The sequence below is a fragment of the Vicugna pacos genome, unplaced genomic scaffold (assembly GCF_048564905.1).
Source record: "Vicugna pacos unplaced genomic scaffold, VicPac4 scaffold_19, whole genome shotgun sequence".
NCBI lineage: Eukaryota > Metazoa > Chordata > Mammalia > Artiodactyla > Camelidae > Vicugna > Vicugna pacos.
Genome location: NW_027328740.1, coordinates 73,041,159 through 73,053,681, shown reverse-complemented (window position 1 = coordinate 73,053,681; position 12,523 = coordinate 73,041,159). Strand labels below are relative to the sequence as shown.

The window sequence follows — 12,523 nt, the reverse complement described above, 5'->3', positions numbered from 1 at the left end:
TGCTCCTGCTTCTCAGATCCTGAGATAAAGAACAGGTGAAGGCACTTGACTGGAAAAGTCAATGTGGACTTGACCAAAGTCCTCAGTGACCCCCTAGGTGAGTGCTGCCCACCCCTTACCTTCGATTCTCAAGGTTCTGCCCAGGGTGACATCCAGCCAGGAGAGAGTCCTGGGCCCTATTAAAAGCTGTGTGGCTTGGGTGCAGGGAAAGCTGCAGGAGCTGGTTCTGTAGCCGGTCCCATCCACACCTCTGCTCCTCTCTCTCCCGAGGCAGCGCTGCCAAGCCCCCAGGCTCCCTGAGCTTCTGTCTTTCTCTTCTACTCTACTTCAAGCCCTTTTCCTCTTCCTTTATTCCCTGATTATCCCTAGCTGGAGTGATTTTTCTATCATAGAATCTGAAAAAATTTCCTGCAACTGAAAAAGAGGTGCCAGAGGTCAACGCGCATATGGTGGTTCCTGAATAGAGCCCCTGGTTAGGGGGACCCTCACCAACACTCATGGGGCATCAGGCATGTTGCACCACCAACAAGAGTTTGCTGTGACACCAAGGCACGCACAGCATCCCTGCTCACTAAATTGTAGTTGTAGTCCTTTATTAAGAAGCAAAAATAAAAAAATTGCTCATGTTTCTTACTAAAATTATTTATGAGGGAGAAAAAGAAATTGTAATAGAAAGAACAAATTTCACTCCATGTTAGATGTGTTCATTTGGCTTTAATCCTGTACCTTGTTTTCTAGGCTCAGACTTGCTATCTCTGCACCTTTTGTAAAAGAAAGTTGCCTTTAGCCTGAAATATCCAGGAGGGTCTATTCTCCGGGCTCTGACCTTTAAGGATATTTGCTCTTCTACACTTATGTATAGATGGCAAGTTGTAAAATAGTGAATAACCTTTCTTTTTTTTGGAGGTTTTACAGGGGCACCATAATTTGACCCACATGGACAGCTGCAGGAACAAAGGATTTCAAGGACAAACAATTCATACAGCAAGAAGTTTGCAACAACCAGCCACATCCCCGCCGCTTTTTAGTATAAAAGGAGACTGAATTCTGCCCTGGGGAAGAGAGTTCTACTGGATAACAATATGCCATTTTCTGGGTCTGCCAGCTTTACAAATAAAGTCTCTTTTCCTTACTCCAACATCTCATCTCCCGATTAATTGGCCTGTCATGCAGCAAGCAGAACGAGTTTGGACTTGGTAACAAATTGACTGCCTTAGAGGTAGTATGTCTCCACTGTTTCCTCATTTCCAGTATTTCACAACCTATCAATTTTATATGCTTTTTAACAACATGAACAAAAAACCTATTACAAGGAATTGATTCCACAGAAATAAAATTATTTCTACTCCTTCAAAACTTTTTTCTTTTCTATTTTATTTTGTTTTGCTTATTGAAAAGAAAATAAATTCAAATCTTTTTATTTCACGTATTTTTATAACTAGATATTGTAAATACTACAGATATTTAAATTGCAATAAAAATTGTTCATATATTAGTATAAAGATATATACACAATCAATGCAGATTAGGAAAGGAGTAGATATTTACTAAAAATCCACTGCACATCCAGTCTTTTACAAGCATATCCTGGAATATAAGCTCTATTATCCAGGGTCCCCCACCCCCAATCTCACTGCGGAGTCCCTTAGTAATCAACTACCAAGGCACCAGCATAGAACCATGAGATCACTATTTTAGGTATAAATGAGAGTATTAGCTCATTCAATTCTAAAACAGAAACCTTAAAATAAATACTGAACTTACTTACAGATAAACAAATTTGGACACAAAAAGTACAGTTTCTCCCCAAATTCACAAAGATAATAACTGGTAAAGGCAAGATTTGAACTCATCTGCCTTGAATATAAAGCTAAGTTGGAAATCCCCTTCAACTGTGGAGGACCAGCAGCACAGCCTGTCACCCTATCTTTGTTCAGATCTGGCTTTAGACAGCCTGAGACAGCACCCCTTCCTATGGAACTCGAGGGCAAACAATAACAATAAGGATTTTATATTCTGTAGTTTCTTAGGTCTCAATTATATAAAGTGTCAGCAGGTCAGCAGAAAACTCTGGGAAATATGAGTGGGTCCAGAGCTTTTTGCTGATAAGAAACTCAATCTATCAGGACAGAGTGACCTTCCCATGAGAGGCCTCATGGACATAAACTAAAGGCAACTGAGCAATGAAAACTAGCAAGAACATGGAACTCAAGCAAGAAGGATCCCTACCATCCCCTGCCCAGTTGCCTCTTCACCTTTGTGGACAAGACGGCAGAAGGTCCATGTTCTTGTCCAAGTTACAACATCATGGATTCTCACCCATATAATATTACGACTCTATGCTGTCTTAAGTCCTTTCCAACTAAAATATGATGACACCAATATCTCAGCGGAATGTCTATGTCTCCACTTTCTCTCTTCTATTAGGAGACTATATCTATGGCCACAAAGCCGAAATTCAATTAAAAACACCATGCACGAAGCCTGGTGAAAGTCTGTGTAAGAGACATTGTTCTCAAGCTCAGTGAGTGAAAACTCAGAAAAAGTGGTCCTTATCCCTCTGCAAGTGGAAGGTAGCCTGATTGTGTGTGTGTATGTGTGCACACGTGTGTGTGTAAATCAAATACAATGTATTCTGGGATGTGCACAGATTTTTTTTATGTTACTATCATTTCATGAGGATGAGCCAACCTTTAAAGTAATTTGAATCTACTATTCTGAGAGAGTCTCAGGATCTTTTGGTGGAGGATGGGAAAGGGGAAAGGAAAGGAGGAAAGAAGTAAATGAAGCAAAGCTGTAAGTATACTGCTAGGGAAAGGCAAGACATTAATTTTGTTCCTACTTGCATCACACACAAATTAGGGACTGGCTTTCCCACATGTCTTGTCAAGCACTGAGTTGCAGAAGAACAGGTGACAGCCCATTTCTCACTGAGCTTGTGACTGTACGTGGCATCTTATAGACACTAATTATTTAACCTGATCAAACAATCTGGCAGCAGGCTGTAATTCTCCTATTTTGAGAGATAAGAAAACAGGAAGTGAAATAGGGTATATAGCTTGACAAAAGTCAGAGGACAAGTAAACTAAAGAGGATGAATTCAAACTCAGATCTGAATGCAGAGTCTGATCTTCCCACTCCGAGGGCTGGAAATTCCTTAACACACAGGGTCCCCAGCTCCTCTGCTTTGTTCCTGGCACCAAGCATTTCCCATGGCGATATTCTCCAGTTCTCAGACACAGCGCTCTGTGCAGCCAATAACCTCCATTCGACCTTGATCATCTACCTGTCACGCCCACCAGGCTTCACCAGGCAAGAAAGCTGGCTTTCAACTGCATACAAAGCCACCCCTGTTTTATCCTGGACTCTTCAGCGGCTTTTCCAGCGTAAACACAGCCATGAAAGTGCTCACAGTTTGTACATGAGCCACACTACCTCTCTCCATCTCTGTCCCCACCTATACTACTTTGCTATGACCATTTTGAGAATCTTGGAAACAAATTTTTAAAAACAGAAAAGAAAGGATTCTGTAACAAGTACTTAATACTTACAATTTTAAATGAGAAGTTACAAAGTGAGTATTTACAAACCGAATCTGCCTTCCTAGGTGTCAGTTTTAACAGTTAAAATATACAATAGCAAAAAATTCTGACTTAAATAATTAACAAAAACATCAACAATAATCTGGAATAAACTCAAAAATAATGCCCATGTTGTACATGGTGGAAGTACAGGACTGTACTGTGGGGTAAAGTAAGAGGTGTGAAAGTAGAGACATCAACATTTTGTATGGAGGAAAGCAGTTTTGTAAAAATGTACGTTCTCCTAAAGATAATTCAAAAGTACTAAAAAATCCCACGACAGCACTTCTTTTTTTTTTTAACTTGAAAAATTATATTAGAATTCTTCAGGAATAATAAAGTCATAATACTAACCAAGAAAATTTGGGATCGAAAAGAGAATCAAAAAATCGCACTGTCAGATATTAAATAAATGTTTACAATATGTAAGATATAGTGCTAGTGTAAGAAAGTAAGATTGATAAAAATAAACCATGAGCTCAAAAAGAGACTCTAGTGTACATAAGTATTCTTTACAGGTGGGATTTCAAGTTAAAAAGCAAAGTAGGAATTCAATAATTGTCTTGGGACAATCAGAGAATCCCCTGGAAAAAACAAATTCTATTCCAGTCATAATGACCGCAAGAAAAATTACAGAATGTGATGTGAATATTAGAAAGTACTAATAACAGCGAATATAATTCTTTGCTCATATTAATTCAACTTCTCTTCACTATAACAAGTACCATCATCATCTCCATCTTAGAGATTAAAAAAACCTACAGAAGAAATTTATACCATTATAAGAAAGTATTTCTAAGAATAATATCAGGAATAAAACCCAAAAAGAAGACATTTACAATCTTAAGATTATTTTGGGCCACAACAAAAATGAACCTACTGAACAAAATGAAAGGCAAAATATGACAAGGAAAAGCTCTCTGATACATGTTGATGAAGACAAGGGGTTAATGTTCATAATATACATAGAGCTGTCACAAAGCAACAAGAAGCTGCCTCACTTAAATGTGTGCAAAGGACAAAAGAGATCATTCACTTTTTAAAAGTCAGATGGCTAATGAGTGAAAAATGCTCAATACCTCACTGGTCATCAAGTGCAAATTAAAACAATGAAAAAGTACTTTTGCTCATCATATTGGCACATATTTTTAAAAGATATTCTAGCTAGTGTCCATCTTTGAGAGAACAAACTGTGAGCGATCTTTTGGAGGATGACATGTCAATGGATATGTAAACTCTGAAAAACGTGTGTACACACAGGCTGAACTCCACATTTTGGAATCGTTTCATTTAGAAAAATTCAGTTCAAAAAGATGTACTTATCAGAGCATTTACACAACACTGTTTACAATGGTGAGAAGAAAAGCTGAAGTGAAATCATATCCAGCGATAGAGAATTGGTTACATAAGTTATTCTACATCTTTTCATGCCCCACAGGAGAAGGAATTTCTTGATTCACTTGAAAGGAGCCTGTGATTTATGTAGTTGTCACATCCAAGGACTAAATTTCCAGAAAACTTAACGAAAATAATACTCATACAAGATCACAGGAATGTTTGTATAAGAAGTATGCCAGTCAAACACCCTTTCTGACAGTGGAAAATGGAGAAAACTTAAGTGTCCACCATCAAGACAATGATGCGGTAAATCACGGTGAGCTGTGGGCACTAAAGTTCCGGTGTTTCGGCGTGGTCCAAGGCCTTGTCCACAGTACGCTCCCACGAAAGGTGTCCTTACACAAGAGACCAAACCTGCATATCAGGAAAACCCTCTACTCTATCTGAAAGGACCGGGTGAGTCTGGAGAGAGAGGACGTCTGTGATATATACCTGAGTGAATAAACCGAGCTGCAGAAAACATATAGTATGGCCTTATTTTTCAATAAAGCATATATACACACACATAGACATAGATTTCTCATATACGTGTATGTATGTGTTTATTTATATGACATAGGCATAAAGGTCATGAAATATATACTCCACATTGTCAGCAGTTTTTACTCTCAGGAAAAAAGGGGAAGGGATGTAGGGGACTTTCGGTACCACAACAGATCTCTTTTCAGAATTTCAGTTAAGTATACTTGGAATTTAAAAGTTTATTTAAGTCCAAAGTAAAATGGACGAGGACTCCACAAGACAGAATGCTATACTAGTCATTAAAAATCATGCCAGGGGAGATAGAATATTGTAGAAAAATGTGTAATAAGCCGAATGGAAAATGGAGGTCTCCACACAGTATACAGGCACACATTGCTCGCTGGTTTTTATGACAGAGGTAATACACACTGATGAAAAGAACAGAAAATAGATGTTAATGTGTTAATTATTATCTCTGAGTACTGGCACCAGGATAGATCCATTTGACCCTTTTTTCATACATTTATATTAAATACACACTATTTTTCATCTGAAAAATGCATTTTTAGATGTCTAGTACCACACATTGGAAAATTACACGAGTACTTACAGGAACAAATAACTAGGAGACACCGCAGCAGCGTCACAAAGTGTAGAAAGGGCGATCCTGAATAACACCGCGCAGTTACATAAGGACCCACAAAGTGAGAGCACCTGCTGTAACAGGGCGCGGCCCCCTTCCATTTGTCAGATGTGTCTTCAGGGCTGAGGCAGTTCTGAGCACGGCCAGTGTCAGTGCTGGTGTCTGGATGGATGCCACTGGAGGTGAGGGCACCTGCAAGCCGAGAGGAAGAACAGAAATCATCCTCTGCTTTCTCTGTCTTCTTTCCTTGTTACTTTTAAAGAGAGGCGGAAATAAGATAAACTGGATCTTTCCTACTGAAATTTCAGTAATGAAACCATTTTTAAAGTGATCACAACTTATATTCTGCCTATGACTGTCTTTTCAACAAAGCATCATATTTATAAAAGGTTAATTAACTCAGTTAATTAACTCCCTGTTGAAACATTCTAGTAAAGAGCATGAACTGCAGTATGTAAAAGAACCACACCTGCAGTGACTAGCTCAGCTGTCTTGACGGCAGTGCAGTCAGCCCCCACCATCCCGTGGCCCTGAGCTCCTGATGCTGGTAAGAGAGCGCGCTGCTGCCTCAGATGGAAAGAAAAGGTGAAAGCATTTTCTGAAATCTACAGCACTGACAAAACATAACTGATAAATCCCAGGCTCCTTTGAGGCTGTCATTTTCCGTTTCTGGCCAACACCCGTCAATGAGCAGAACCACCCCATTCCCGAGTCATGGGACTCACGTGGGCAGAAGTTTTGGAGAAATTTCCAGGTATAGAATGTAAACCAACTATACATAAAACTCTGAAAAAGAAAAGATGCAATAATCTGATTTTGGAAGACACTAAAATATTCTCCTAAGCCTTAGTACTTGGAAAGGCTGGGCTTCTACTAAGCCACTTATTTATTTCACAGCCAATGAGCATCTCCCACAAACCCTGTTTCCCTGTGTCTGCTGGGAGCTTCAGGCACATTGATGTTGTCTATCTTATAAGTCACAAGGCAGAGGCGTGTGTCTCACGCTGGCAACTCTCACACAGGCTCAACTCCTAGCCTCACTGTATGAACTTGGCCCCATTTTCTCACCTGTTTATTTGGTACCTGTTCTTCTGTAAGCTGCCTGAAATGCTTATTGAAACAAGTCAGAAGAATGAGTGGGTAGAGAAATGGACAGATGGACAGGTGAGAGATGGGCAGAAAAACAGAGAGTCTCCAAGAGAAGGGGAGCAATCAAAATTACCTATGCAAAACCCTCTTCTAGTCAGGGAAGGAAACCACCACGGAGAAGTGTGAAGAGGCAGGTTGCTTAGGACTGTTTCCTGGATTCCATGAAAAGTCACACCAAGAGATGAGAGGGTAGAACTATAAATAATAAAAGAAAAAATCATGCATGTTTGAAAGATATATCTACATTATGTACTTTCTAAAGAATAGAGTCAAATTAGCAAGGCCCAATAACACAATCCTTGGGTATATACAGAAGTGAGAATCCCATCTCCAATCTGCAAGGCATCCCTTTGGAGCACTGAGAGTCTACACGGTGCAGTCATAAAGCCATCACCGCAAAAGCGATGCTATCCTGCACTTACGAGGAAAGAGCAGCTGTGCTCGGTCTGCCTACACGTGTCTTTTACACCCCTCAGCACCTCTACGGGGGAGGGACGCCTAGCGAGCCCCATCTCTGCAGGACAGAAAACAAGTCCAAGAGAGGCTAAGCCGACCTACCAATTCTCCATCTCACAGGACTTGTCACTCCAGACCAGGACTCGAACTCGGACCCACGTTTGTAACCACAGTACTACCGTATTTTATGTGCTTTTTGTGTGTATAATACATTTGTTTCTGGCATGAAAGGGTATTTAATAAATGATCGGTTGTCTTGTCTATGTCATTAGTTCACAATCTTTATATTTTTGAATTGTACTCTTCCCCTGGAGAAAGGAACGGAAAGAGCGGGGGTCAGAATGAGGTGGGGCTCCATTCTTTATCTGTTGCCTCATCTCATCCAAGTCCCCAAACAGGGAGAAAGAGCAAATGTTCTCTTCATCATTTAAAGAGAGGGTTCCAGTGACGGTGACTTACTCAACCCCAAAACCAAGTCTGGGGGAAGGGCACATGCAGCAACGAGAGCAGTATCACCTGTAGGAAGGCAAAAAGAGCTCAGGGGATGGCTCAATGGGTCAGCCTGATTTCATTTCAATCGATAATACAATAGCACACTCTAAAAAAACTAGAATGCAATGGATTTCCTCTTTCTTGACATCTAGCAAGTTTCCACATCTCACATGTAACATTATCACGAACTAGTGAAAGGAAGAGTCCACAGACAAGGAAAATCAATGCCACAGGCAGGCTGAAACACAGGCTGGAGGAAAGGAAGGGAAAGGGCATAGTAAAGAAGAGGGGAAATTCTGGGAAAAAGACATCATCACAAGGACTCTCAAGCATCATCCAGCAATCATATAATCATTCTTTCAAGAGAGAGTTACTTAGGTCCTATTTTGTGCAACATTGTACAGTGGGCGAAGCAAGAGCACAGCGTCCATGGTGGCAGCAAGCTGCGGAGCTCCAATACACTTCTGATCCCGGTACCTTGCACACTTGTCCTCAGTATAAAGGCAAAATATATAGTAAAATAATCCAATGTAAACTCTATGCAATGCTGAAAAAAATTAAAGAATACCTAAATACCTGGACAGACACACCACGCACATTCCTGAATCAAATGACAGCATTCTTGGGATGGCAGTGCTCCCCAGAGCGATCCATATATTCAACGTGGACTCGATCACAATCCCAGTGGGTTCCTCTGCAGAAACTGACTATCTGCTGCTACAATTCATATGGGAATTCGAGGATCTCAGTAACCAAACCGTACTTGAAATAGAAGAACAGTTTGAGAGGACTTGTAATTCTCAATTTCAAACCTTACAACTGTATCTCCAGGTGAGATTAGAGGCCATTTTTAAGTTATAATTGTGTTTATCCTTATTTTCTAAATTCTGTACAACGAATATACCTGTTAGAATAAGAAATTTAAAAAGTAAGGTATCTTTTAAAACATGCAAACCTATTCATTCATTGGGAAAAAAATATTTTGACTATAAAGAAGTAAACAAATATCTAGTGAAAAAGGACTATTTAAAAACAAGAGTGCATTTACATTTTTTGTAAATTGGAAACTGGAAAGCACAAACACATCAAGTTTCTAGGGAGAGTGTTGCAACATATTAATTGTTATTTCCAAAATTCTAATTGAACAATGAAAACTCAAGAAAGAGAAAATCTTGATTGACAGCCAACTGCAAACACATGGAGAGCAAAGGCCTAGAAATCACAGTTCCTTTAACTCTGCTACTAACTCAATAGGAGAGGAAATTCCTCAGTGAGGGGACAGTGGAATCCCATGCATAAGACAGGATACACAGTACAAACTGCACTAGAATTGGGGGTGATTTCCATAGAAGAATTCTAAAGTTACAACATTGCTGAAAAACTATAAAAACACTGACAGACAGATTAAAACACACAGTCATATATATTATATAAAAACATATGAAGTCTGCCCCCATGTTGCATAGAAATACAAACATATTTGTTCATTTATGGGCACTGATTACTTTATCCCAGGTAGAATATTTCAACTAAAATAGATAATCAATAATACACTCCTCTTGTCAAAACTAGTTGATAAGTTACTCTGCTATGTATGCATAATGTGTCTAAGATAGATTTAAAATTAGTGAAAAAGATTTTTGTATGGTTTCTTGAACCCTTCTCAAAACACCAAGCTTAATTTTAAAATAAATCTGAGCAGTATTTCTATATGATCTTTTCCCTTGTGAAATGAACAACACAGTCTGTTGTCAAAATTCTTTCCTTACAATGATTCACGAGCACCGTATACTCACAAAACTGCTGGACAGCAAGGCACTATCCAGACACTGTGACAAATCAAATGAAACACAAGGAAGACAGTGACCCTATTCTGCAGGGCTTATAATCTGTTCCAACACCGGGTTTTTATTTGATTTGTTTGATTGGTTAGAAAAATAAAATCACTCAAGTACATTCTTCTTTGAGCATTATGTAAATCATGACTCTCTTTTTAGTGTCATGAGCAGGAAAGACTTGAGTATGAATTGATTAGATCAACTAGGCACAATCATCGCTGGAGCCTGTGTAATAAATAAGTACATGAGATCTAAAATAAACCTACACAGATCTCTGCAAGGAAAATGAAGAGGTGAGTTCCCCAATGAGAAAACAAACAATCAAGAAATCAAAAAAGGAAAACTTTTTCATTAATGATTCCAGGCAGTAGTGGAGCATGGTGGTGAAGATCACAAATGCTGGGGACAAACATGAGGGTCTGAAATCCCACAGCACTGGGTAGCTGTGACACTGATATTTCAGTGAAATTTTCTGCACCTCAGTCTCCTATCCATAGACTGGGGACAGCCACAGCACCCATCTCCTAGAACAGTCTTAAGAATTAAGTTATTTTTTATATAAAAGTTTAAATAAAATACCTCAGATTTTAAATATTACCCCAAAAGCTCAAGGAACAAAGAAAACAGTGATAAATTGGAGTTCATCAAATGTTAAAAATTTGCTTCAAAGGACACCATCCAGAAGGTGAAAAAACATCAGAGAGGAGAAAATTTTTTCAAATTATTTATCTGATTAAGTATTTGTATCTTCAAATAAAAGAAAAAACTCCTACAACTCAACAAGAAAAAGAGAACTCAATTAAAATGTGTATAAAGTATCTGAAAATGTATTTTTCAAAGAAAATATACAAATGGCCAATAAGCACAATCAAACGATGTTCAATATCATTAGCTGTAAAAGAAATCAAGTCAAAACCACTAGGAGAAACCGCTTCACACTTACTACAATAGGTTATAATAAAAAAAATGTGTAACAAGCACTAATGAAGACACAGAGGAAGCGGAGCGTGCAGCCCTTGCTTTTGAGGATGTAACACAGGGTGGCCACTTTAGAAAACAGCCTGGCAGGTCCTCAGAGAGTTGAACATTTGGTTTATGAATGACCCAGCATTTCTGCTCTCTGGTCACACAAGTAAGAGAACTGAAAACAAATGTCCACATAAAAATTCCTACAGGAGTATTCACGGCGCCATTACTCTTCACAAACAAAAAGCAGACACAACACAAACGACTATCACCTGATGAATGGGTAAACAGTAGGGCCCAGATACACAGTAGAATATAATTCAGCAATAGCAAAGCATAGAGTACTGACCCAGGCCACAACCTGGAAATACATTGAAAAAGTTACTCAGTGTGAAAGAAGTCAGTCACAATAGACAGTTCCATTTACATGAAATAACTTGTTTTACATGAAATGTTCAGCACAGGCACATCCATAGAGAGAGAACAATGGCTGCCTGGGGCTGGGGGAGGATGAGGAAGATGGGAATGACTGCTTGTGCATACAGGGCTTCCTGTTGGGGGATGAAAATATTCTAAGATTGACTGCGATGCACAATTCTGGGCTTTGAGTAAAAACCGCTGCACATTTTAATGGGTGAATTGTATTAAAACTGTTAAGGACAAAAGCACCTAGGGCCAGAACCTTCAAATAGTAAATGCAAATTGCTAACTTTTATTACAGGAAGAAGAAACTGCCCTCAGCATGAAAGCAGGAGATCGGCAAATATGGGTTAACAGAATTGGACAAGAGCATTTCACTTGAAAGAGTTGCTGAGTGTACACGAAATATTCAGAAATAGGAAAATCAGCTTGACATCACGAAGAAGCATTCTGCTTCAAATGCAGATCAAGGATTCGGCAAGCCCAGCTGCTAGAAATAACCAGAGAAGAAACCTGGTTCTTACAACCAGCACCAGAGCCAACAAGGAAATGGTGGTGAGGAAAGCAGGCAGCCAAAAATCTGGAACAGTTTGCTACAAATAATTTCTCCACTGAAAATTCAAAAATAAAATGAAAGTGATGCAATGCTGAGCTGGCCTCACGTTAAAGGGCTTCCTCTGCTGCTCGACAGTTCTGTAACCCCGAATGAGAGACTCAGGAGAATCAGCATGGCTCCTGGCAGTCCCCAAGTGACTGCCCTCCAGCACGTTTACCACCATCACATCTGCCAGGGTTGTATTGCAGAGAAGAGACCAACTTCTAAAAGGCACAGGAAATGTTTACCAGGGAAGAAAAGGCTGCTGTCAGTCCTGGGACAGAGGCAGTGTGAGCAGAGGCCAGAAGGCTGCAGGTGAACTGGAGCAGACCTGGGGCAGGAAGGGACCACGGAAGAGCAGATCTCAATTTTCTACTCTCTCTCCCTAGAGGTAGGAGAGATAAAGCCTGCATCCTTCTCACCTGGAACTGTGGGTTCTGGCTGGCAGAAGTCTTACGTACAGGGAATGAATACTCAAGACTCTGTGGAAAAAGTCACGAAAGAGAGAGGGCGTAGGGACCCA

At 39.7% G+C, this 12,523-nt stretch overlaps 2 protein-coding genes across 2 annotated transcripts in view; both read right to left on the bottom strand.

The window, feature by feature from the left end:
- Window positions 1-12,523, bottom strand: part of LOC140693509 (uncharacterized) — a 311,246-nt gene that overhangs the window by 214,313 nt on the left and 84,410 nt on the right. The gene's annotated exons all lie outside the window — the stretch shown is intronic.
- Window positions 6,229-12,523, bottom strand: part of LOC140693524 (trafficking protein particle complex subunit 9-like) — a 54,365-nt gene continuing 48,070 nt past the window's right edge. The window contains exons 4-5 of the mRNA XM_072957344.1: window positions 7,307-7,428; window positions 6,229-6,276 (exon numbers count right to left, since the gene is read on the bottom strand). The gene's annotated coding sequence lies outside the window, so the exon portion shown is untranslated. The remainder of the gene's footprint in view (window positions 6,277-7,306; window positions 7,429-12,523) is intronic.